This window comes from Notamacropus eugenii, chromosome 1 (genome assembly GCF_028372415.1).
Source record: "Notamacropus eugenii isolate mMacEug1 chromosome 1, mMacEug1.pri_v2, whole genome shotgun sequence".
NCBI classification, from domain to species: domain Eukaryota; kingdom Metazoa; phylum Chordata; class Mammalia; order Diprotodontia; family Macropodidae; genus Notamacropus; species Notamacropus eugenii.
Window position 1 is genome coordinate 535,977,312 of NC_092872.1, and position 24,496 is coordinate 536,001,807.

The window sequence follows — 24,496 nt, forward strand, 5'->3', positions numbered from 1 at the left end:
TCCCAGATAAAATTCCACCTCTAGAAGAAGTCTTTTCTGGTCCCCTTTCATGCTAATGTCTTCCCTTTGAGATTATCTGCAGTTTATCCTTTATGTGTCTTGCTTGTACATAGTTGTGTACAGTTTGTCTCCCCCATTAGACTGAGCTCCATTAGGGCAGGGAACGCATTTTGTTTTTCTCTTTGTCTCCAAATCTTGGTACTGTGCCTGGCACATAGTAGACACTTAAATGCTTTCTGGTTTTACTTGACTTGTAGAAAAAGTTATCTTTATAAAGAAATTATAAAAGTAATGAAGATGCTTGACACACTTAAAAGTGCTACCATAAATACGTATAATCAGGGCCCAAGTTGTCTTCTTATTTCTCTTCTCTTAAAGTATTGCTTACTTCAGAGCCAGATGCGAAAGTTTTGTTAAGAGAGGGAGAACAGAGGTCTGATTTCTGATAATCACCATGCTTCCTCTCCTCTCCTCCCTCCTCCCCCCAGTCCCCCCAAAATGAAATGGAAGCACCACTACTGCCCTGTGTTTCCCAGAGCTTTTTGATGAGGCAAGAGATTGAGAAGCACGGTGATGGTCAGGAGCTGGGCCTCTGCTCTCCCTGTCTTTGTGAATCACAGTCCATCACCCCTGCCCTTGTGGCAAGCAACGGTTTGAGAGAGAAGAGATCATGGTGTGCTTCCTGATTACAGATGCATCTTGGAAACACAAAAATTCCATGCTCTGTTGGTATCTCAAGTACAAGTTAGGTTCTGGAAAGAGATAATTTCTTATTGACCTCAGTGCCAGGTTAAGTGTATCTTTTATTAATACCATGTTTACCTTTTGGTTGCTATGTTGACCCATTTTTGATAAATGATCATGCATTCTATTTGTAGGTACATGTTTTTTTAATAGTGTTGGCAAGTAATCTCTATCTGGTACAAAATGGATTGTTTGGTAAGACCATATATAATACATCTACGTCCCTGGGAATGTCAGAAAGTTTTATTAATGAGAGTACATCAGTCTGTCACTAAGTATCAGTTTCTAAACTGAGATTTTTAAAACTATATATTGATTGATTATTTATTCTTCATGGATAGGGGAGTGCAGGATTTTTCTAATCATCCATAATTTATTTCAATTTAAAATATAGGAAGCATTCAATTAACAAATAAGTTGTGTTTTAAAAGTTCATTCATCATTTCATTATTTCCAAGTTGGAACACATTTTCCATTATGAACAACATTGTGTATGGTCATTAAATATCAATTTAGCCCACAAAAGCCTATTTAACTAATAATGTAACTGAAATTAATTTCTACTTCCTCTTTGAGCTAAACTACTGATTGTCATCTGAGGGAGTAGTTCACTGCTTGTTCTTCTTCCTCCTCCTCATTTTCCTCCTTTGATCTCCTTCTGGTTCTCAACCACTCTTTCTCCCCCCTTTTTTTTCTTCCTCCTCATTTGTTCTTTCTCCTTTCTTCCTATCTTTGTGTCAGCTACTTGGTACTTTGGTAGATTCACAATTTCATTTGTGTGAGTGTTCCATTCACTGAAGTTACTCCATTCCTTTTTATCTCATGCTTTTTCCCACCTTATTTTACTGATGCATTTTGTTTTTACATTACAGACCTTTACAGATTACTCCCATTTTGTCAGAGGTCTCTTGTAACAAAGTAAAACAGTTTAGTAGAATTAATAATACAGTGACCTCATATGAAAGGTCACTAATGTTTCACATCCATAATATTCCTTTCACTTCTTCTTATTTTTACAAATGAGCAGAAATGCTATCCTTTTTTGTATTTTCCTATAAATTCTCTTTAAAAGAAATGTCTATGATGCTGAAGGTCTTCCTTTTTAATTTTAAGTAACTTGAAGGCACTCAAAATCTGTTGCTTCTATCTTATAAAAAGAACATTAAATGAATTTACTTCTGTTTTAGATACATTATGATTTAAAAATGACACTTCTTTGAACTAGAATTAAAATTGAGTTGTTTCCCTCTCCCCTGCATTTTAATGTTGCTTCTATGAGAAAATACATTCTGTGGCATCCAGGGAGACGGTGGAATGCAGCAACATTAAAATCCAAGTCATCCCTCAATCCCCTTCTCACTGAAGTTGTGGTAGACCAACTGTTGACGTGTATGAGAAATTTCTAAGTTCAGTCTTTGTAAGTCAAAGAGGAGCTATATTCATTTACAGTAACTTGGAGTCTAGAAGAATCCAGTGGTAAGTATTTCTTACTCTTGTAATTAAGAATAATGATAATGCATGTACTGAAACCTCAATATAGTCTTTGTGTCCTTTAAAAAACATGATTTCAGAAATGTTGTTAACTAGACATCATGCTTGCATCATTTTTCCAGGCTTTAAAAGCGGACAATTTTCATTTAACTTTGCTTTCAGCATCAGATATATTATTGATATTCCTGTTACTTTGTTTCTCATCGATATTTAATATGAAATAATTTATAAGATGAAGCATGTGTACTGGACATCAGAATTATCTGGTATAATTTCATTTACTGTAAGATCTTTGTTTACATGTAATCCAAATTTTTAGGGTGTCTAGGTGATACAGTGGATAGAGTGCTGGACTTGGAGTCAGGAAGACATCTTCTGGAGTTCAAATCTAGCCTCAGACACTTCCTAGCTATGTGACCCTGGGCAAGTTACTTAACCCTGTTTGCCTCAGTTTCCTCCTCTGTAAAATGAGCTGGAGAAGGAAATGGCAGAAACCCCAAATGGAATCATGAAGAGCTGGGCATGAATGAAAAAAAGACTGAATGACAACAGTCCAAAGTTTATGTCTGGGAGGAGAAAGTGTCTTCTTTGTAATAGTGGTGTAATTTGGTTAAGAATGTAAAATTATCAATCAGTCATGAATGTGTTAGCCATGGCGTTGTTCTTGTTAACATTTATGACTTTAATGAATCACCACCTCAGAGCCTTTATCTATAGAATGTGATTTACACACAATGATTATACATTAATATACAGATATGCATTAATGATGGATACTAGATTGGGCAAGATGCCATCAGCTCTGCCATTACACCATACATACCATCTTGGAATAGCCTCAGCATCTTGGTAACTCTTTCAGGGCAACCGGAATTGCTTCTGTAGTTACCAAATATAAAGTCTTTTAAAAATATGAAGTGTTTTGATGAATGAAGCACAAGAGACTCAACATTTCACTCTTCTTTTTTCATGTCTGCTTTACAGCAATGATCATGTCCACTTTAGAACACTTTAGTGCTAGCAAAGACACTTAATGTAATTAGTGATCATGGGATTATAGATTTAGAATTGGAAGAGACCATAGAGGTCATCCATTCTAACCTCATTTTATAGATAATAGGATCTCAGATACAAAGCTGAAAGCTACTTCTGAGGGTATGTGCTCCGGCACCCTCATTTTACTGATAAGATGAGAAAACTGAGGTTGTAGAGGTGTTTGTTAAGTGATTTGCCTAAGGTCACACAGGAGAGTAGAGATTAAACTTGTATCCTGTGGTGTCCAGTTTTACTCTTCCTGCTCTTTTTAAAATGTCACTGTGTCATTTTTTTTTGTCCCTTTTTTGGTCTCTCTGTCAGTTTACATAAGGTCTGAGTAGTACCTTCCTCCGTGTTTGCATGCCATTTGGGAAGTATATCTCTGAGTTATGGAGCTTGACTGTTCTTCATGATGCTGACTTCCTTAAAAAGTCTCTATGTGTCACTTGTGATTAATTTCAATTAAATTCAATTCATCAAGCATTTATTGAGTGCCTACTATGTGCAAGAAACTATTAGGCACTGGCTATACAAAGAAACTGAAATAGTCTCTACTCTCAAACATACTACATTCTATGGGAGCAGAGGTGTACTACATGTATATATATGAGTAAATACAAAGCACTATAAAGTTATTTCAGCTGTTAAAATTAGTAATGGAAGGGGGGACAGGAAAGGTGAGATATAGAAGACAACACTTGAGTTGAGCCTTCAATTGTAGTAGACATAAGTCATTCATGTATTACTGGGAGACATTGATTTAATCAACAAAGTTCTATACAAATGTGAGTACTATTAATTAGATTTTGGGTGCATCACAGAGAGCTTATTATTCAGTGGGTAGAAGGTGTTAATGATAATAAATCAATTCTTGGAATAATCACAAAAACAGAAGAAAATGACAGCCATATAATTTTTTTTAATGTTTTGCTTGATTTTATTTTTCACTTAATAGGCATTTTCCCCTCTTATCCCACCGCTTTAATTGATAAGAAGAAAAAAAGAAAAACCAAAACTCTTACGAAAATATATGTAGGCAGGCAAAACATTCTCATTTAAAAAAAAAAAGTCATTTGGAGTGTTGAATCCTTTGCTTCTTTAGCAGGAGTTGGGTAGTATGATTCATCATCAGTCTTCTGGAATCATGATTGATCATTGCATTCATCAGAGTTTTAAAGTTGCTTGTCTTTATGATGTTGTTACCTTCCTTCCTTCCTTCCTTCCTTTCTTCCTTCCTTCCTTCCTTCCTTCCTTCCTTCCTTCCTTCCTTCCTTCCTTCCTTCCTTCCTTCCTTCCTCCATCCTTTCCTCCTTCTCTCCCTCCCTCCCTTCCTTCCTTCTTTCCTTGTCTCTTTCCTTCCTTCTTCCTTCCCTCCTTTCTTCTCTCCTTCTCTCTTCTCCCTCAGTCCAAATAGGGAATTATACCTTTACCTGTGGATGCTCTGTCCAAAGGAATAGATACTTTGATCGCTGAAACCCTGGAAGATATCTTGGGGTTTACTATCTAGATTTCTTTTTAAAGTATCAGGCCTTAAACCCAAATCACTCTGGGTCTCATTGATAAGATGACAAAAGGTCCCAGCCTAAGTTTTACTCAGTCATTGTTTGGATTCTGATGGCTCCAAGTGAATATAAATAGCAATTGTTTCTGTTTTGGCCAGATACTCAGAAGGTCTTCCCCTTACAGACTGAATTTTTTTTTTTTTGACTAGGTTAAAGAGGCCATTCTTTACCTTTTTTCTTACCTAACCTTAAGGGCAGCTAGGTGGTGCAGTGGATAGAGCACCAGTGCAGGAGTTAGGAGGACCTAAGTTCAAATCTCACTTCAGACACTTGACACTCACTAGCTGTGTGACCTTGGGCAAGTCACTTAACCCCAATTGCCGGGTCATCTCCAGTCATCCTGATGAATATCTGGTCACTAGATTCAGATAGCTCTGGAGCAGAAGTGAGGCTAGTGACCTGCACAGCCCTCCCTCACAAACAAAGTCAAGTGCAGGTCATGTCATTATTTCTCTGATGGCATGGTCTCCTTCGGCAAGGAAGGACAAATATACCTAGCCTCAGTGTTGCCTCAGTCAAACTGAGACCTTAACTTATAAAGGCCAAGGTCTCCCACTGCATGTGGGGCCATCTCCAGTTATCCTGATCTATATCCTGGCACCGGACCCAGATGGCGGTGCCAGATGGCTGTGGAGGGCTACTGACCTTACACAACATGGCCTCACTTAATTTCAGTTCACTTACAAGTCATGACATCATCTTCCTCATGTCATTGATCCTCTTTGAGAATGAAGGACAAACAACAACCACAAAAATGTTACTGCATGAATTATTTTCCTGATTCAGCTCAATTCACTCCATCAGGTCATACCATTCTTCCAAAGTTTCTTTAAATACATCTCTTTTGTCATTTCTTATGGCCCAATAATATTTCAGTACACTCATATAGGCTTTGAAAGCCATGATTATTTTTCACCTTGTCAGTATCACTGCTCACGTATGCATTAAACTCCTCCAGTAGAAATTTATTTTCAGATGCCTGTAGTGATGAAATGAGGTTGTCCAGATTTTCCTAGAATCTTCTCTTTCTTACTGATGGATTTCAGGTGGTAAACAAAGGAACATAGAACTTTTGCTTAAATGGGACTCATAGGACCATCCTTCAGTCATTAATGGTTCTTGGCAGATTGTGGGCATTTGATACAGGTAACTTACTTGCAAGAATGATATTTGCAACTCTAGAGAGCAAAAACTTTTCCCATATCTGGTCTTTTTCTCCTTGAGTCATCCTTTGTGAGAAAGTCTGGTATCACTCAGTGCAGTGATGTCAACTCTGTCAGGACAGTTCATGCATAGCCAGTGCCTCTTTTTTCATTCTCGGTGACTTCTGTTTTTATCATTTCATGGCATCCTGAAGTTTCTTGGGAAGATATTTATTTTATGTCTTTGGGAAAAAACATAGTTTGCTATGGCCTCATACAAATTGAAGCTCACTAAGTTACTTTATCTGGTGTGAATCACCTTCTCCCTCACCCTCCAACTCCATTACACATCTTACAGGGATATTGTGAACATAAAAGAAATGACACCCAAAAGAGTCTAAGGAGATAAAGTCAATGCAAATAAATGATATAATTATGAAATAAGCAAACGTGTAGCTCCTTATATACTTTCTCTATATAATGCCAGACCATGTTATCTTTCACATTCAGGTTACAGTGTCCATTTTCAGTTTTCTGATGGAATGAATAATCATAGGTACCCTACAGTAGGTTGGTTGACATTTCATTTTGCATATCAGATTCCATGGAAAAGAGGCAAGTGTAGCAATTTAATATAATGTAAACCATAGTCTTCCATGTGCTTTATCTCTGCTGTGGGCTTCTGTTTTTGTTAACTTACTTTGTAAGTTTATGTGGTGACGTCTGTTAAGAGCAGAATACTTTAACAGAACATTTCATAAAGCCTTCTGCTCTTCCTTATGGACATCACCATTTAAACTCATTCCATATGCTTAAAATCCTTCCCCTGTACTTTTCAGGCATTAGCATATAGGAAACAGAGCCTGTTAAAAATGGCCCTAAGGGATTAAAACTTCACTGAGAAGCACCTGACATGTGGAAATAGCACCCCTTTCTCTCCCCACCTCCCCTTACTACCCGGAAGTCTTCTGGCAAAGGCTTGATAACTTGTTGCCTGTATTTTAGAGGAGGTATTTTTTCACTTGTGGACCGAACTTCTAGATGACTGCTGAGGACTACATCCAACTCTGAGATTCTATAACACTAGACAGCTCCATGACAATACTTTACATTTATGCAGAACATTATAAATCATTCTTCAGTTCGTGATTTCATTTGGTCCTCATAATAGCCCTAATACTTACTAAAATTGCAAAGCCATATCTTCTGTGTGAAGTTTTCCCCGATTCCCGGAGCTGTTAGTCCCATTACCTTCCTACCTCAATTTACCTTGTCACTATTTTGTATATATTTATGTATGTACTATCTCCCCTGATAGAACATACATTCCTTGAGGGCAGGTAATATTTCATGTTTGTCTTTTGTTCCCAGTCTCCTGCATGGTGCCTGGTACATAGCAGATCTTTAATAAATGTTGTTGAACGATTGATTTTTCACATTTTATGGATAAGGTCAGAGAACTGAGGCTCAGTGTTTGTAACTTAATCAAACAGCTGGTAAATGGCAGAGGCACTGCTCAAAGTCAGTTTTCACTATGATATGCTGACTCATCATACGCATTAAAAATATTTTGGAAGTGAAGCTTCCTGAAAAATATATTTAGCTGTTAGAAGTAAAAAATAGATTAGGATTGTTAAAAAAAAGACCATTAATTATTCAATGAATCCTTGTCCAAGAAGAGTCCTCATTTTACTTAGGTAAGTGAGACTCAGAGGAGGTCAAATGGCTTCCCACAGTTACTGAGCATCAGTCCTTCACTTTATTCTGAGATTGTTTGCTTGAATGAGAAAGATCTTAAAATGGTGTCAAGAGAGTCCTGGATTTGCCTCTTGCTCCCATCACATAGTAGAACTTGGAGGCCAGATCGAAGTCATTTAATTTCTCTGAACCTCATTTCTTAATTTCTAAAATAGCTACATCAAAGTGTGAAGTGCCTAAATTTTACAAATCTATGGTGAGGATCAAATGGAATGAGATATATAAAGTGTTTTGCAAATTTAAAAATATCATGCAGTTAGTCGATAAATAAACATTTATCAATTGCCTGCTCTGTGCCAAACTCCATGCTAGGTACTATAAGGACAAAAACAGAAGAGTCTCTGCCTTGAGAGCATTAAGTTCTGTTGTGGGAAGATGACATGAATGCAGAGAAGTAGATAGAGGGTTATTATTTGGAATCTTCCATGTTGAGGCAGCATAACATGATAGAAAGAATACTAATCTTAGAGTCAGAAAGCTGGAGTTTGAGTATTTGCTTAATCATATGCTTTTGGGTAAGTTGGATAAGACTTAAATTACTCTAAATCTCAGGGCTTTTTGTGGTTGTTTGTTCATTTGTTTTTTGGTAGGGAGCGTGGCATGTGATTTTGTTGGTATAGGAAGTTTGTGGTAAGGAAACTCCCTTACCTATGCAGGTTATACCTGTTCTGCAACTTACAGTCTTAGAGAGATGCTTGGGAACACTGAAGGAAAAAGGGACTTGCCCAGTGTTAACCACAACTAGTTTATGTCAGAGATAGGACTTAAACCTAGGTCTGCATGCCTCTCAGGCTAGCTTTATATCCCCTCTTAGGCCAATTACTAATTTCAGATGATTGATTTTAAAAATGGGAATCAAGTGAGATAATATATAGAAAGTATTTCTTAATCATACAAAATTATAATAATGTCTTTGCTGTTACAGGTAGGTCCCACTTAGTGTGAATAATGAATCCCCTGAAGAGGTCACATTATTTGTCACATTGCATTTTCCCATTTGACTGAAACCTATTACTGTTTGTAGACTTATGACTCTGAATAATGTGACTCCAAATATATGAGATTGCTTTTGGGGGATATGTTATTTGCACTAACAGGGCCCTAGTGGTTAGTACAGGTTCACTGTTTTGTTTGGTGCCATTTTATAACTACAGCCTTATGAGTATTAGATACCCAGTAAACATTAGTATGGTATTAAATACCCAGTTGAATTAAACAGAAATGAAGGTACTTCTGAAAAGGAAAATAAATTATTACTGTGTTATTTTGTTTGGCAGTAAAGATCTAATTACGTTTGTGTAAAGCTTAAACTAAATGTTGATGCCAGAAACAATGGCCTCAAAGCATTTTTAAGGATTAAGTAGCTATTCTCTGCTCCATTGTTGTCTGTGGTCAAAACAAAGAACTTGAAAAGCACTGGAGACATTCCATATCTGGGCAAACTGTATCACAGATTGTCTATTATTTGAGCATTAAATGAACATTTGCATAGTGGAATCACATATACTTATGACAAGAAGAATTAAAATATACAGGGTAAGTATGTATTCTCTGTGATATTCCAGTACATGTCTATTTGTCTGTCTTTTATTAAGTGCTTAATGTGTTCAAAGCAGATAGAGGGAATATTACCTTTGAATCTGCCTTGTATCAATGCAACTGCTGTCCTGTGGTATAGTGGATAAAGTGTTAGACTTAGAATTAGGAAGAAATGGATTCTGGTCCTGCCTCTGATATATATGTGGACAATAGTAAGTCACTTAAGTTTTCTGAACTTCAATTTCCTTACCTGTAAAATGGAGATAATAATACACAGTACCTACCTCATAGGGTGGCTATGTGGTGCAAATGAAATAATGTAAATTAAATACTTTGCTTTGAAACCTTTTCTGTATTTCCAGTTGCTTTTGTAATTATTCCCTTTCAAGACAATAAGCACTGACGGATACAGGCATCCTAAGTGCTTCATTGCTACCTCAGAGATGTCAAGGAACCAAAGACTCAAATACATGTCGGAAGGATCCTTTATGGAGGACTTATGAAACGATATGAATGAGAGTCCCCCAGAGGAAGAAGGGTTGCCTTTCATACAAGTTGATAGAATGTCCGTGTTACTGTGTTAATGAACTTGTAGCCAGATGTATTTTACCAAGTGTTATTAAGCATTTAAAGGATTACAGTGCAAGTTATTGTGATTTTTGGATTACTCAGCTAATTATCAAAGCATGGTGTTAATTATACTTGTAGAAAGCATATTGGGTCAGTCATACGCAAATACTGTCAAGTATTTTACTTCTTTAGGATTAAAATTTCCATTACTTCTCAAACATAGGCATTGCTTAACTTTTTGAATTTACTCATTATTTGGAAATACTAACTATCAGTCCAATGCAACAGGAATTTATTTAATGCTTACTATTTACAAGACATTGTGGTAGGTGCTGGGCATACAAAGACAAGAAGAGATAAGTTTAACATTAATATAATAGCATAGCATCTTAAAAACAGTCCCTAAAGAATGCTTGGAATTTGTGGTATAGTCACAGAATGTTACAGCTACAAGGACCTTAGAGGTTCTTTGATCCATTCCCCTTACTTTACATATGACAAAACTGAGGACCAGAGAGAAGTGATTTGCCTTACAAATAGTTTGCGGCACAACTGAAATGAGAAGTCAGGTTTCCTAACCCAGAGTCCTGTACCAGTCAGTCAGTGCCTACCAAATGCCTGATGAGTAAAAGGCACTTAAATATCAATTGACTGATTGCATATTTCTACTAAATTTTTGATGTGTTTTTGTCTCTTATCACTCACCAAAATGAGGGGAAACTTTGCAGCCCAAGTTAATGTTGAAGTTTGGAACCTAAGTAAAAAGAAAATTTAAAGGACTGAAATATCGATGCCCTTGTCATTTTTACTTAAAGTTAATGATACAGTCTCCAAACCAATCACTAGCAATTGACTGAGAAGTCAATTTATCAAGCAGGCTAAAGCCTGCATTAATTTAATCATCACTCTTCCTCTGTTCATAGACAATAATAGCAAAACAGTGCAGATACTTTCTTAAAACATTTACTGATGTTGAATGTTTCATTTCCTTGGATATTTTTACCAATCATCCAATCTCCCACAGATGCAGGATTTAGAAATGTACTTACTTTTTTCTGTGTTGTAATTTTCATCATTATTATTTCTTTCCAAGGAGTTCAGTTTATTTATTTCCTTCATGTTGGTATTTTGCCAAATGCTGGTATTTGTGAACTTGATGGACAGCATCGAAAGGGAAGCATCATTCTTTCTAAATTTGTACCAAGTCTCATTATCCAGCACTGAATCCTTCCTAATTATATTTTTATAAAGGATGTTTTTAACTGAAATAGGAAGGCGATACAGACATTTTGAGAATATTTAGATGTAAGTTATTTTTGAGAGAAGAAATTTGAAAGGAAACCCTCTCTGCTTCCTATCCTTTATCCTAGGGACAAAAAATTGTGATTTTTTCCTTCTTTTTTTCCCATGTGGAGTGTTTTTCCCTCGTTCCTTTTTCCTTCTCTCTTCAGTGGCTTTTACACATTCCCATCTTCAATTGTCTTTTGAAGGAGCAAGGACAGACTTATTTTTAAAATTGGATTTCTAAAAAAGGCAACATTGCTTCTTAATTTGAAGGATACTTCCAAGGTTTTGAAAGGTGACATTAAAAACTAGAGCTGATAAATTTTTTCAACAAGTTGTAAATAAAATACAAGGTAAAAATAGAACTTGAAATACCCCTAGTGGTGGAAAGAGCAGTTGACTTGGAATCAGGAAATGAAGGTTTAATTCTGACACACCAAAAAAAAAAAAAAAGGGGGGCAAGTCAGTCAAATGCTCAAAGCCAGTTTCCTTGTCTTTAAAACAGGCATAATAATACTTGTGCTATCTGTGGGGATTATTATGAGGAGCGTGCTTTGTAAGCTTCAAAGTATTATACAAATTGAAGTTGCTATCCCTATTAATATATTTTTCTATGTGAATTTTATGGCACTAATTTACGCATGGGACAAAATTTCTTAATTTCATCTTGTGTATTTTAGATAATTTTGAGTCCTTAATATCTTGATAGAATGTGTTGAAAAGTTTATTGTGCAGCAGTTTGATAAAGTCAGGTAGCTGCATTCTGTGTTTGATCTCTTATGAAGTACCACATAATCAACTTATATACATCTAGAAAATCTCTTTATATTCAAAGACCAATGATAACAGTGCATTATTAATAACTACTGAAATTGTTTAGCCCACTTTAAAAAATAAGAGAGCCCACATTTATATAGCTTTCCAAAGAATCTTGCATATACATTACCTCATTTGATCCTTACAACAATAGGAACTATTACTAAGTCCCCTTTCCAGAAGAGGAGACCAGTCCTGAGAGTGGTCAAGTGATCTACTTCCAGGTTACATAGCTCGTGAGTGTCTGAGGCAGGATTTGAAGTTGGCTCTTCCTGGCTTTACATTTTGCGCTGTATTCGCAGTGCAACATTGCTCTCCTAAATAACTGAGATTGTTAAAAATTCCAATTTATAGATGAGTGAGCTTATAATCTTGTAGAAACTTCATATGACTATTTAATTAGCTTATCATATGACTGTCAATCATTCTGAGAATTCACCTGGAAGAAGAGATTCTGGAATTTGCTACTAATTTATAGAGTTATAATTCCTTCTCTAATGTATCTCTAGCGCAGCTACGTCAATAGAGCACCAGGCCTGAAGTCAGGTAGATGTGATTTCAGATCCCTCCTCAGACACTTAACTTGTCACCCTCAGCGAGTCATTTAATCCTGTTTGCCTCAGGCTCCTGAGCTGGAGAAGGAAAGGGCAAACCACTCCAGTACCTTTGCTAAGAAAACCCCATTTGGGGTCACAAAGAGTCAGAAATGACTGAAGCAACTCAGCAGTTCCATCTCTAACCCTCAACTAGCTCCTACTCCTAGAGTTAGGATTATGAAGAGCCTTAAATGCCAAGCTATGGATATTGTCTACTACACCACAACATATGACAGTGTAGAATTAATTGCTGACTTATGTGGCCAGAAGAGTATTAGAAAGTTTTAATAAAGAAGGTAATTGGATAAAGTTTAAGCTGAGTCTTGAAGGAAGTATATAATTTAGCTAGGTGGAAGGAAGAAGGTAGAGAAAAAACAGGAACTATTGTTCTTCTAATAGCAGTGATCCATTATAAGCATAATGCCTAGGGCAAGGTTCTCAAACTTTTTGGTCTTAGGACCTGTTTATATTCTTAAAAATTATAGAGGATTCTTTGTCTATATGGGTTATATATCTGTTGATATTTACCATATTAAAAATCAAAACATTTTAGTATTATTATGAAAATAGTTTTTATCTTATGTACTTCCTGAAATAGCTTTTGGGCTACCAGGTGTTCCTGGACCACACTTTGAGAGCTGCTAGCCTAGAGGATAATAATTAGGCTTTATAGAAATTGCTTCACAAATCTAATCCATTGAAATATACATATTTTATTTATATGTACTCAAAGAAGGACTAACAAAATGTATTCCCAATGAGAAGGTGAAGGAAGCTTAGTGTAGAAAATGAAGAACTGGTCCTGGATTCAGGAAGACCTAGGTGTAGGTCCTACCTCTGACACGTGCTACCTTTATGGCCACAGGGGCATGTCACAAACATCTCTCTCAAGTTACAGATGTCATCAATCTTCATGGGTAGAGGGAGCTATCACACTGGTACTTCCTATACTGACAAAGTAACATGATTCCTGGCGTTTACACTTCTACTTCTCATCCCCTCATCCCCCCCCCAAAAAGATAAACAAAAAATGATCGTAGTAAAGCATTTTGGTTTGAATTCATATATATGAATAATGTTTTTAAAGTAATTCTGAAGTTTTTTTTTGAAAAATTTATTGAACCATACATCTATCTCTCCAACCTGTATACATTGTATTACTATTAAGAGACAAAATACAGGATAACAATGCATATCCTTACTTGGAAGATAACAGAGTTATTGCAATGACTGCCAGTTACCCTATTTCTTCTCATATTGTCTTGGAACAAATTAAAACAAATACACACACATAAAGACTAAACACAGAATAAGTTTGTACTGAGCCTATATTGAATATATTTAAAATTGTTTAAAGCATTTTCAGCAACTTAAAGTCATATGATGGTGAAATTAGTGCAGTATTTTTGAGTTGACTTTGCTGCTATTTTAAAAATATAGAGATGCCTATCTTTAGAAAGTTGGGAAGCTCTGCTATGACAGATTTTACATGAACTTCACTGAATCTATTAATATTTGGATATGAAAAATCTGCACCTGTCAGGATTTATTAATCCCTGTCATCTAGAATGACAACTGATTTTGAGAACACATGACACCACTGGCACGTTTAAAAAGGACCTTTTCCCTAGTCTAGATGCTATAATAAATGTCACTACTGCCACTGGCCAGATATTTATCATGCATATATGCATACATAATGTATATGTATATATATATATATATGTATCACGTACATATCATGTACATATAATAGTTTTAGAACATTTCTTTTTATTTAAAAGAGCCATGTTGGTTATAATTGGTTTTGATATAGTTTGAAATAATGTTTTATTAAAACTTTGGGAGACAGAGATCTTCTAAAATGAATAAGCATTATGGTGGAAAATATATGTACCTGAATATATGTTTAAACACACACGTAAACATTTTCTAGTTCTTGAAAAGGTCATAGCATGAAACTGTGAATAAATTTCTAGCATTTACAATTATGCCATTGGGCAGTAGGTGGCAAGCTTGACTTTTCTTTCTCCTTGGTTTTATTTTTATGCCATGGAATGCTAAAATTTGAAGAGGGTGGTTTGAATTCATTGGAATATGTCATTTCTTGGCAGTACAACCATGAACCGCCTTTTTTGCTCATGGTGAATAATTGCCTTCCTGTTGGATGTTGGATGCTGGATACTGAAGTGGCCCTTCTGTTCCCCTGGCTGCAGGTTGATAGAAACCAATACACATGAGCGATCTTTTATTCTCTTGTGACTTCAGCAACACATTACCAAGGCCACAAATAAATTGGAAACAGATGCGTTTCCTGAGGTGGCCTCAAGTAATTTGTTACATGGGGCATGAATGGACAGCTTGACTTGTGTAGTGGGGACTCCTTGATTCCGATTAGAAAGCTGTATACCTTTGTTCCGAAAATGTCTTTTCTTCTCACCTCACCCCTACCTCCACCCCACATCTTTATTTTCACTTGACTAGATTCTCTGCAATAGAATGGAGAATCTGTCAAGCAAAACTGAACAGTGTTCCATAAAAGAATTTTTAAAAAGGAAAAAGATAAGTCACCAGAATTGAAATCTTTGGTCTTTTTTTAAAATTTATTTTTGGTAGATCAAAGTACTTTTAGATTAAGTAGTGAGATCTATGTGCCTGAAAAGAAGAGAAAACCCATGTTAAATTTCTGACTTTTGTGTTTATCTGCTTTAAAAAAAATGTCATCTTCAATCTCTTCTTATGCCAGGATTTTTTTATTTTTAAAGACTATTATGGGATAAAAAGTAGGAGAATGAGGAATGAAGGGGAACATAAAGTTCTTTGGACCCCATGGAATGGGGGTGGAACCTAGTAGAAATGACGTTTATTTTTTTCCCCTTTTAGAAAGTGAAAAAGGTTGTAATTATTCAGGAACCTGGGGTTTGGATGTGTCATATCACAAGTGAATGGCAAGCCTTGACCTTCTTCACTTTACAAAGCATGGATAATGTCACATGCTGAGTAGTATTTGAGAATGGGTCCCAGCAGATGGCAAAGAGCTAGACAGAGTGCAGCGTCATCCTCATGGTTATTGGAATGCCTGTTAGTACTGGTCTCAGGAGTAGCACAAGGCTAGGTATAATTCAGCATTTGGACAAGTTAGAGTCTTCATAGTTACAAGCCATTGTCTGAATGCACAGGTGGTAACAATCAGAAGTGAAAGATCAGAGGTGTGAAAAAATATTTATGATGATATAAATTTGAATGTACGTATGTGTTTGTACAGGAAAAATGCTTCTTCAGGCTTGTATCTACATTATCAATAACTAATACTATTTTTGCTTTACAGATCAGGTGACTGTCAGTTAACATTTGCTTGCCCGATCACTTGCTCTATGGAGGGTCATAGCAATGGCCCATCTTAACATAGTGGCTGAACAAAAGATGTTAATGCACATGGGGAAATGTCTTTTTCAATTGACATTTAAGTTGAGGGTATTTTATGTAGCCTGACAAGTCAGATTTAACTCACTGAAAAATTACATTGTGTGCTTGTTGACTAAAGTAATAGAACTATAAGCATTTAAGTAGAATGAAGAGAGTTTACCAAATGAAATACTTCTTCTCATGCTGTTTTTCTTTTTTTTTTTAATTATTTTATTTGTTTTCAGTTTTCTACAGTTACTTCCATATAGCTTAGATTTTCCCCCCTCCATCCCCCCCCCTTTGTTCCCTAGGACGGCATGCAATCTTATATAGGTTCTACACGTACATTCTTACCTTAGTCATGTTGCATAGAAGAATTAAAAGGAATGGGAGAAACCATAAAACAAAACAAAACATAGCACAAGAGAAAATGGTCTACTTCATTCTGTGATCCAATTGCATAGTTCTTTCTCTGGATGTGGAAAGTATTTTGCCTCTAGAGTCCATTGGGAATTTTTTAGGTCCTTGCATTGCAATGAAGTACTAAGTCTACTAGAAAAATTCCTTGCACACTGTGGTTGTTGCTGTGTACAAAGTTCTCCTGGTTCTGCTTCTTTCGCTCAGCATCAGTTCATATAAGTCATTCCAGGTCTCTCTGAAGTCTTCTTGTTCATCATTTCTTATAGCACAATAGTATCCATTACATTCATATACCACAATTTATTCAATCATTGTCCACTTGATGGGCATCCCCTTGATTTCTAGTTCTTGGTCACCACAAAGAAAGCTGCTATAAATATTTTTGTACATGTGGAACCCTTTCCAATTTTTATGATCTCTTTGGGATACAGTCCTAGAAGTGCTATTGCTGGGTCAAACTTTGGCCAAATTGCTCTCCAGAATGGTTGGATCATCATGCTGTTTTTCTTTTTGAGGAATCTGAGTAACTTGAAATTAGATGATCTAAAGTTTATTAAGGCAGGACTGGGCGTGGGGCAGGTCAGTTGGATTAATGGTGTTTGAAGTTTAATAAGATGGAAAGTTGAGTCAAGGAATATTTTTTTAGCACTTCCTTTGTGCCTAACATTGTACCAAGTGCTGAGGATACAATGAAAGGCAAAAGATAGTTAGTTACCCTGACCTCAAAGAGCTCACAGTCTAATGGGGAGACAGTGTGAAAACATCTATGCACAAACTCCTCTCTTTTTCTCTCTCATACATATATATATTTATATGTATAAATATATATTTATGTACGTTTGTATGTTACATGTGTATATATTTATTATCTCCCCTGTGTCTGTATCTGATCAACATAAAGCACTAGCCTAAATAAAGGCAGATTGAGAAAGGCTTCTTGAAAAGATGGAAAGTTAGGGAAGGTAGGAGAGAGAGATGAAGGAGAAAATTACAGGCATGGAGGACAGGTAGTGCAGAGATATGGCAACAGGAAGTGTAGTGTTGTATGTGAACAATAGCAAGTGCTTCAGGTTGGCTTACTTGTAGCATCTGTGGAGGCAAGAAATGTGTAAGAAGGCAGGTAGGATGGGGTCAGGTTGGGAAGAGCCTTAACTGCCAAAGGAATTTATATTTGATCCTAGCTAGAGGTTAGGGGGAGCTGCTAGTTCCCTGAGTAGGGAGATAGTGCTGCCAGATCTGCACTTGTGGAAAATCATTTTAGTGACTTTGTGGAGGATGGTTTGAAGTGATAAGAGACTTAAGTTAGGGAAGATCATTTAGGAAGCTGTTTCAATAGTTCAAGTGAGAGGGTTGGTGAATGTGTGAGTAAAGTGGGGGGAGGAGGGAAGACACATTCAGAAAATGCTGTGAAGATGGAAAAAAAGCAAACAAATAAACCAAGATGTGGCAACTACTTGGGAGAGTCATGAAGGAGAAGATGATCAATAGTCAGGAGTTAATCAGCATTTATTAAGTACCTACTGTGTGCCAAGCACTATGCTGAAGTGCTAATCTCTGCAGTTACTGAACTGGATGACCAAAAGGATGTTAGTCCCTTCACCAATAATAGGGAAATTTAGAAGAAGGTTCATTTTAGGAAAAAGATCCTGAATTCTCTTTTGAATGTGTTTAGTTTGAGATGGCAATAGGCAGTTGTTGATAAAATATGCCTAGACCTTAGGAGGGAGACTAGGACTATATATATATATAAAGATGTGGGAGCTGTTATTGTTATTCTTTATTTAAAAAGAGGTAGTAGTGTGGTAAGGGAAAGAGGAAAGTGAATAAGCATTTAAGTTCTTACTCTGTGTCAAGTAATGTGCCAAATGCTTAACAAATATTATCTTATTTAATCTTCACAAAAACCCTGTGAGTTAGGTGCTATTATGACCCTCCCCCACTTTTGCAGTTGAGGAAACTGAGGTAGAAGGTCAAATGATTTGCCCAGGGTCACACAGCTGAAGCTTAATTTGAACTCAGGTCTTTTTAACTCCAAGTTCATTTCTCTATCCACTGTGCCACCTAGCTTCCCACATAGGGGATAGAGAACTGGGTTCAGGTCTCTCCTCTGTCTTTCACAGTCTGGCTGTGTGACCTTGGGCAGGTCACTGAACATCTCAGTGCTGTAGTCACCTCTTAAAGATCGTAAGTGGCAGAGGAAGTGCTGACTTGCTTTGATAGAGTGTCTTCTTTTACCCTGGAGTTCTCTATACTTGAAAAATTACAAATTTAGTCCATATTTCTATTTTTTTTAAAAGATGAAACAGGTAGAAACATAGAAGTCACAACTGTCCTTTTCCAAAATGTACTTTATTTTGCATAATTATCAACTTAATTCAATGTACCATATACTGATACATTGCTTCACTGATCAAATTCCCTGATACCAAGATATTTACTTCATTTCTGTGATTTCATATGTTTTGGTTTCTCCCTCTAGGGATGGAGATGGCAGTTCTTACTGAGGCTGTAAAAATTCATAGCCTCACAGCCAAACCTAATGCCAAAGAAATTTAAGTTTCAAAAAATTTGTCGGGAAGCCATAGAGAGATGAGGGGGAAGGAGGGAGACAGAGATCTGTGTCTAGTCACTCCTTTCCCCAACAGAGATGAACTGACAGAAAACAGAGAAGTAATGCGTTCATCTTCCCAATCCTTCCCACTACTACTTCTAATTTTATCTATTATAATAATCTACCTTCTGATTGCCATCACCCAAGGGAGGGCTTATGATCCACTGCTGCTTTCTTTTCATAGACCTCTGTTTTTTGGAAGGTGTCTGATTGTGTGTTTTATGATCCCATTCCAAATATCTAGATGTAATACATTGTCCGTTGACTGCTGTTAAAAACCATAAAGATAATAAACAAGGCTCCAAATGAATGAATGAGGGGACAGGGTTATGAAGTAAGGGAAGGGGTTAAAAGGCCAGAGTGTGTGTATATATGTATCTATATCTATATCTATCTATATCTATATCTGTATCTATATGTTGGTTTTGGGCTCTATTGACTTTTTACTGAATGAGGTCAAATAAACTGTACACTGAAGTATTTTTGTCTTAGAATTATAGACAGAGGCAACTATTCTTCACTTTACTATAAAAGTTTTTATTTTTTTATATTTTATAAAAGTGGGTTGACTTCCTTTATAAAGAAGCATCATTTAATCACGGTGTAAGGTACTGACCCCTTGGGAGTGGGAACAGTTTGATTGCTGAAAGAGGCAGAAAAATAGCTTTTGTGTAAGGAAAAAAGGACAAAATTAGCTTGTGAAGAAACAGTCTCTTAGATAAAGTACTTAGGAGAGATGCAGATTGTGTGGAGGTCCAGATAAATGAAGGTATTAAGTAAGGGGACCTGTTTAAAAAAAGAAAAATGATAGATCACAATGGCTTCTGGGGCAGTGCCTTACAAAAGTAGCCATGTATCCTACCCCACAAATTCACACATTTTGTAAGAAACTTCAAAGCAGAATTCAAAGTGGTTGTCAAGCATAACTAAGATGAACAGAGGTCTTTATTCCTGAAAGAGACCTGAGGCTTATGCTAGATGGGTAAGCATTATCTTTTCTTTAATATAGTTTTGAATCATCTAGTCTAACAATCATAGTTTATAAGTGAGGCACAGAGATACCAACGTTACACAGGTAGTAAATTCTAAAGGTAGAATTTGAACCCAGGTCCTATGACTCCAAATCCAGTACTTAAAGGCAAAAGCAATAAGAGAATAAAAGAACTAGAGAACAGGTATCCAGAGCTTTGCTGTTCTATGAATCAAGCTCAATAAGTGTCAAGTGCCATGATCAAAGGGAGAGAAATTACACCTCACTCTGACACAGACAAGAAGCTAGTGAATAGCCCATTTGGAAGAATATTTTAAGAAAGACATTGTGTGTGTGTGTGTGTGTGTGTGTATGTGTGTGTGTGTGTTGGGGGGCTGGGAGAAAGGATAGGAAAGAAGTTCAAGAAATAAGGCTGTCAGCTTTCTCTTGTTAGGTTCAGATCTCTTCTTTCTTATAACTTGTTACAGAGGGGAGGAAATTGAATTCAATAACATATAAATGCCTGATGTACACAAGGTGATGCAAATGCAGAGACAAAGATGAAACAGTTCTTGCCCTCAAAGAGATTTCATTCCATTGGAGTGTCAGAACATGCCTGAAAGGCTAGGTGTAGTCTGACACAGGCTCTAAGAGCCGGCTTTATATAACCTCTCATTTGAGATTGGTGTGTTGTTGTGTCTGGCAAGAACTGGAAAAGCTCAAAATGAACTGAGTTTAGTAATGTATACTATAGCTTTTTAGCTATATTAGAGGTAAGAGAAAGATAAAGGCAAGAATGATTGTGAAATGGTAGAATTACAAACATTTACTTTACCTGTTTTCTACATTACAGCAATAAACATTTATTAAGCACCTACTGTGTGCCAGACATTATGATAAGCCCTAGGAATGCATATTAAAAAAAGGACAGTTCTCACTCTTAAGGAGCTTACAATCTAATAAGGGAAGACAACACATAAAAGAGAAATGAAAAGTGCATGCATGTATTTGTGTGTGAGTGTGTGTGTGTGTGTGTGTGTGTGTGTGTGTTGAGGGGAGGGACAGAGGGTAACCTGTGTGAGGGCACTTGTTTTGATCTCACTTCCAGCCCTCCAGTGAGAGGGGCAAAGGCAACTGAGGGTATTGGTGAGGTGTGAGCTGAAGGAATCTCATGATGAATGAGAATATTTTTCAGTCAGGGAAGGATGTAACAAACATCCCTATAGTGAAGCAGAAACCCAAGGCATAACGAAAGATAGTAAGAGGTCACTACTGGTCTGCTCTTGCTGAATTTAGTTGCCCATACTCATGTATCTGGATCCCAGGGTGCTCAAGGAACTGTCAGATAGGCTTGTTGAACTGTTGTATGTAATCTTTGAAAAACTGGGGAGAATTGGAGGAATACTGCAAGGTTAGAGATGGCAAAATATTACCTTCATTTTCTAAACACAAGAGAATGGATTCCATAACTATAATTGGATGGATTTGATTTTTGTTACTATCAAAATTGCAGAATTGATAATTGAGGGGATAATTTATGTCTTTAGAAAAGGGAACAATGTTCACTAAGAACGAGTTTGACTTCATCAAGAGCAGAACATATGAGATTAACTTCATTTCCTTTTATGATGGAGTTAAAAGACTGGTAAATAAGGGAAATGCTATAGACACAGGATACCTGGATTTCAGCAATATATTTGAGATCATTTCCCCTGTATAGGAAGGATAGAGTATCTTGCTCTGGGTCAGTGGCTTTCCCTCCATCTTGGATTGTATCCTATGTTTTAAACACTATCAGAGAAGTTTGCGATGATAAAATTTGCTGAGATAAAACAAAGTGCTACACGAAACTTAAAGCGCTACATAAATGCTGTTGCTCAGTTGTTTTTCAATTATGTCCGATTCTGTGACTCCAGTCCCAATCCCTTTTTTTGTTTTTGTTTTTGTTTTTTTTGGCAAAGATACTGGAGTAGTTTGCCATTTCCTTCTCCAGATCATTTTACAGATGAGGAAACTGAGGCAAACAGGGTGAAGTGGTTTGTCCAGCGTCACACAGCTACGAAGTGTCTAAGGCCAAATTTGAACTCAGGTTTTCCTGACTCTAGTACTGGAGCTCTATCTGTTGCTCTACCTGGCCGCCAGATGTAAATTCTAGCTATTACTATTATGATGACGTCCTTTTTGTTGATTTGTACTAAAGAGGTTTTTTCTTTTTCTTAATGCAGTATATTTCTTATGAGAAGGGAATAGACACTTATTAAGTTTACTATATGACTGGCACTGTACTAAGTGCTTTACAAAAGCAATAGTTAAATATTTTATATGCTATTTTCTTAGATGTAATAATTCTAAAAGTGGTTGGATTTCAATGTGTTCACTTTGATTTTGTGTTTTATCTTTGTTGTTTTCTCTTATCTATTCTCACTGCTTATTGAGCCTAAGCTACCATAAAACAGGCATCACCTTTCACCAGGTGGCCTCTGTTAAAAGGGTAGGCATAGTGCCTAGGACTTACTTTATCTCAGTGAAGGAAACACAGCAGTTAAATTGTTCTGTTGCTATAAGGGATTGTAAGTACAAGAATAAAAATAAAAGGAAAGCAGGACCTTGCTGTAATGGTAATTATGAGAGTTAAAGATCTTCCTCATCCATTAATGGGCCTGCCCATTAAAGGAAGCTTGATTAGGGGAGAACCACACTTTTATGTTAATTTTCTAATGAGTCACTGGTTCTCAAGAGTTGTGATGTCCTCTGGCTCTGAAAAGTGTGTAAATACTCTGAGGTAAGGTTTTATTTTGGGGTGAGGTTTTCCTCATTGGAAGTATTTGGCCAGATGAGACTCTGGGAAGCTGCTAAGGAGCCCCCCCCAACTTTGAAAACCCAGATGTTGGTGCTTCTCTGTCTGTTAACTATGTATGTATGGTCAGACAGTCGGAAGCTCTGTCTGTTGATCTCTCTGAAGTTCAGGGAGCTGACTTTCCCCCCTGAACTAAGTGAATGATATATATGCTTGATTAAAGTGATTGTTGACCCCTCAAAAGTTGCCTTTTCTTTTAGAAAAACAGATCTAAGAACCTGTACAGCATGCCCTCCTGTGTATGTCGGGATCCTTGCTTTTACACCCACAAACTGGATTTTCTTATTATTGTCTCCCCAGGGCAGATTACTCAGACTCAAAGAATGAGGGTCCCAAGCTGAGTCACATGTTGTGAGAAGTTGCTGTGGTTTTGTAGCATTTGCCTCTTGTAATGGTGTATAAAAAGCCCTGAGGTGTCTGGGGCTAGAAGGAATTTATTTCTGTTTCAAAATGTCTGTTTGGTCCACTACACCTCTGTTTGACTCAATCCCTGAAGTCTTATTTGTCAGCACAGTTCCCAAAATGCACATGCACATATTTTCATTTCCTTTTAAAATGATCACAATCTCTTTAAAGGTTTTATTTGAATACTGATAAGTGATATGCCCAGACTCTTTGAATTTTTAACAGATGTGTTTGTAAGAACAGGCCTTTTGAGGAAGTTTTGTCTGCCTGCCTGAGTCCGGTTTTTCCTAGAGTAAATACATCTAATATCACTCGGAGAGGTGCTATAATCCACCTGTGTCTGCAAGAATCAGGCAAATGCTACTGATTACCTCCTCATGTTTTCCTGTAGGAAGTCATTAAGCCATTGCAAGTACCAGCGCACGTTTCCTAAGCAAGGTACTTGAAGACCATATAACTGGAGTGCTGTTATTAAAATACTCATGAATCCTTACATTTGGGCATTTATTTTGTGCCAGATATTGAGATGTGATGTGTTTGTGGACTTGTAGAAAGGAATAAAAAGAAAAAAAACCCTTAACTTTGATTCCTCCCTGTTTCCCTACTTTAGGAACACTGATCTTTTCAAAGATATTTTCCTTTCATGCTAATCTTTCTTAGTAACTAATCACTGTCATTATGTTTTAATTCAAAATTGCATTTTAGTGTTACCAAAATGTACTTTAACATAGTTTATCTGAACATAAGTACAACCCTAATGGATACAACAGAAAATCCTCTCAACAAGTTTGTCACTAATAGCCTCCTCCTGGGGGATCTTCCTGCCTCCAATTTTCCCCTACTTCTACCCATCCGTCACTACTGGCAGATTATTCATCCAGTCACATGCTTTGTGTCACTAACCTTTTCAAAGAACTTTTGGAATTATCTGGCCAATAAAATTCAAACTTTTCTCTCCCAAGTTCAAGGCCTTTCACAGTCTGACTCCAATTTACCTTTGCCACCAAAGCTGATATTACTTTATTTTATGGGTGTCTGTATTCTAGCTGAACTGGACTACTCACTGTTACCCCAAACATGCCCCACACATTTTTTGACTCCTTCCCCTTTGATCACATTGTTCTCAGGGTTCTGGAATGTTTTCTCCCGTCATCTCCACCTGTTGAAATCCTACCCATCCTTCAAGACTCCAACTCAAACATGACTTACTTTAGTGAGCCTTCTCGGATTCCCCCAGTCAGACAGGATCTTTCTCTCATTAGAGCTCCTACAACATATTGGTTGTGTCTCA

The 24,496-nt window shown here is 36.8% G+C and overlaps 1 protein-coding gene across 3 annotated transcripts in view; it reads left to right on the top strand.

The window, feature by feature from the left end:
* The window catches only part of LTBP1 (latent transforming growth factor beta binding protein 1), a 477,680-nt gene that overhangs the window by 56,235 nt on the left and 396,949 nt on the right, over window positions 1-24,496 (top strand). The window lies entirely within an intron of this gene.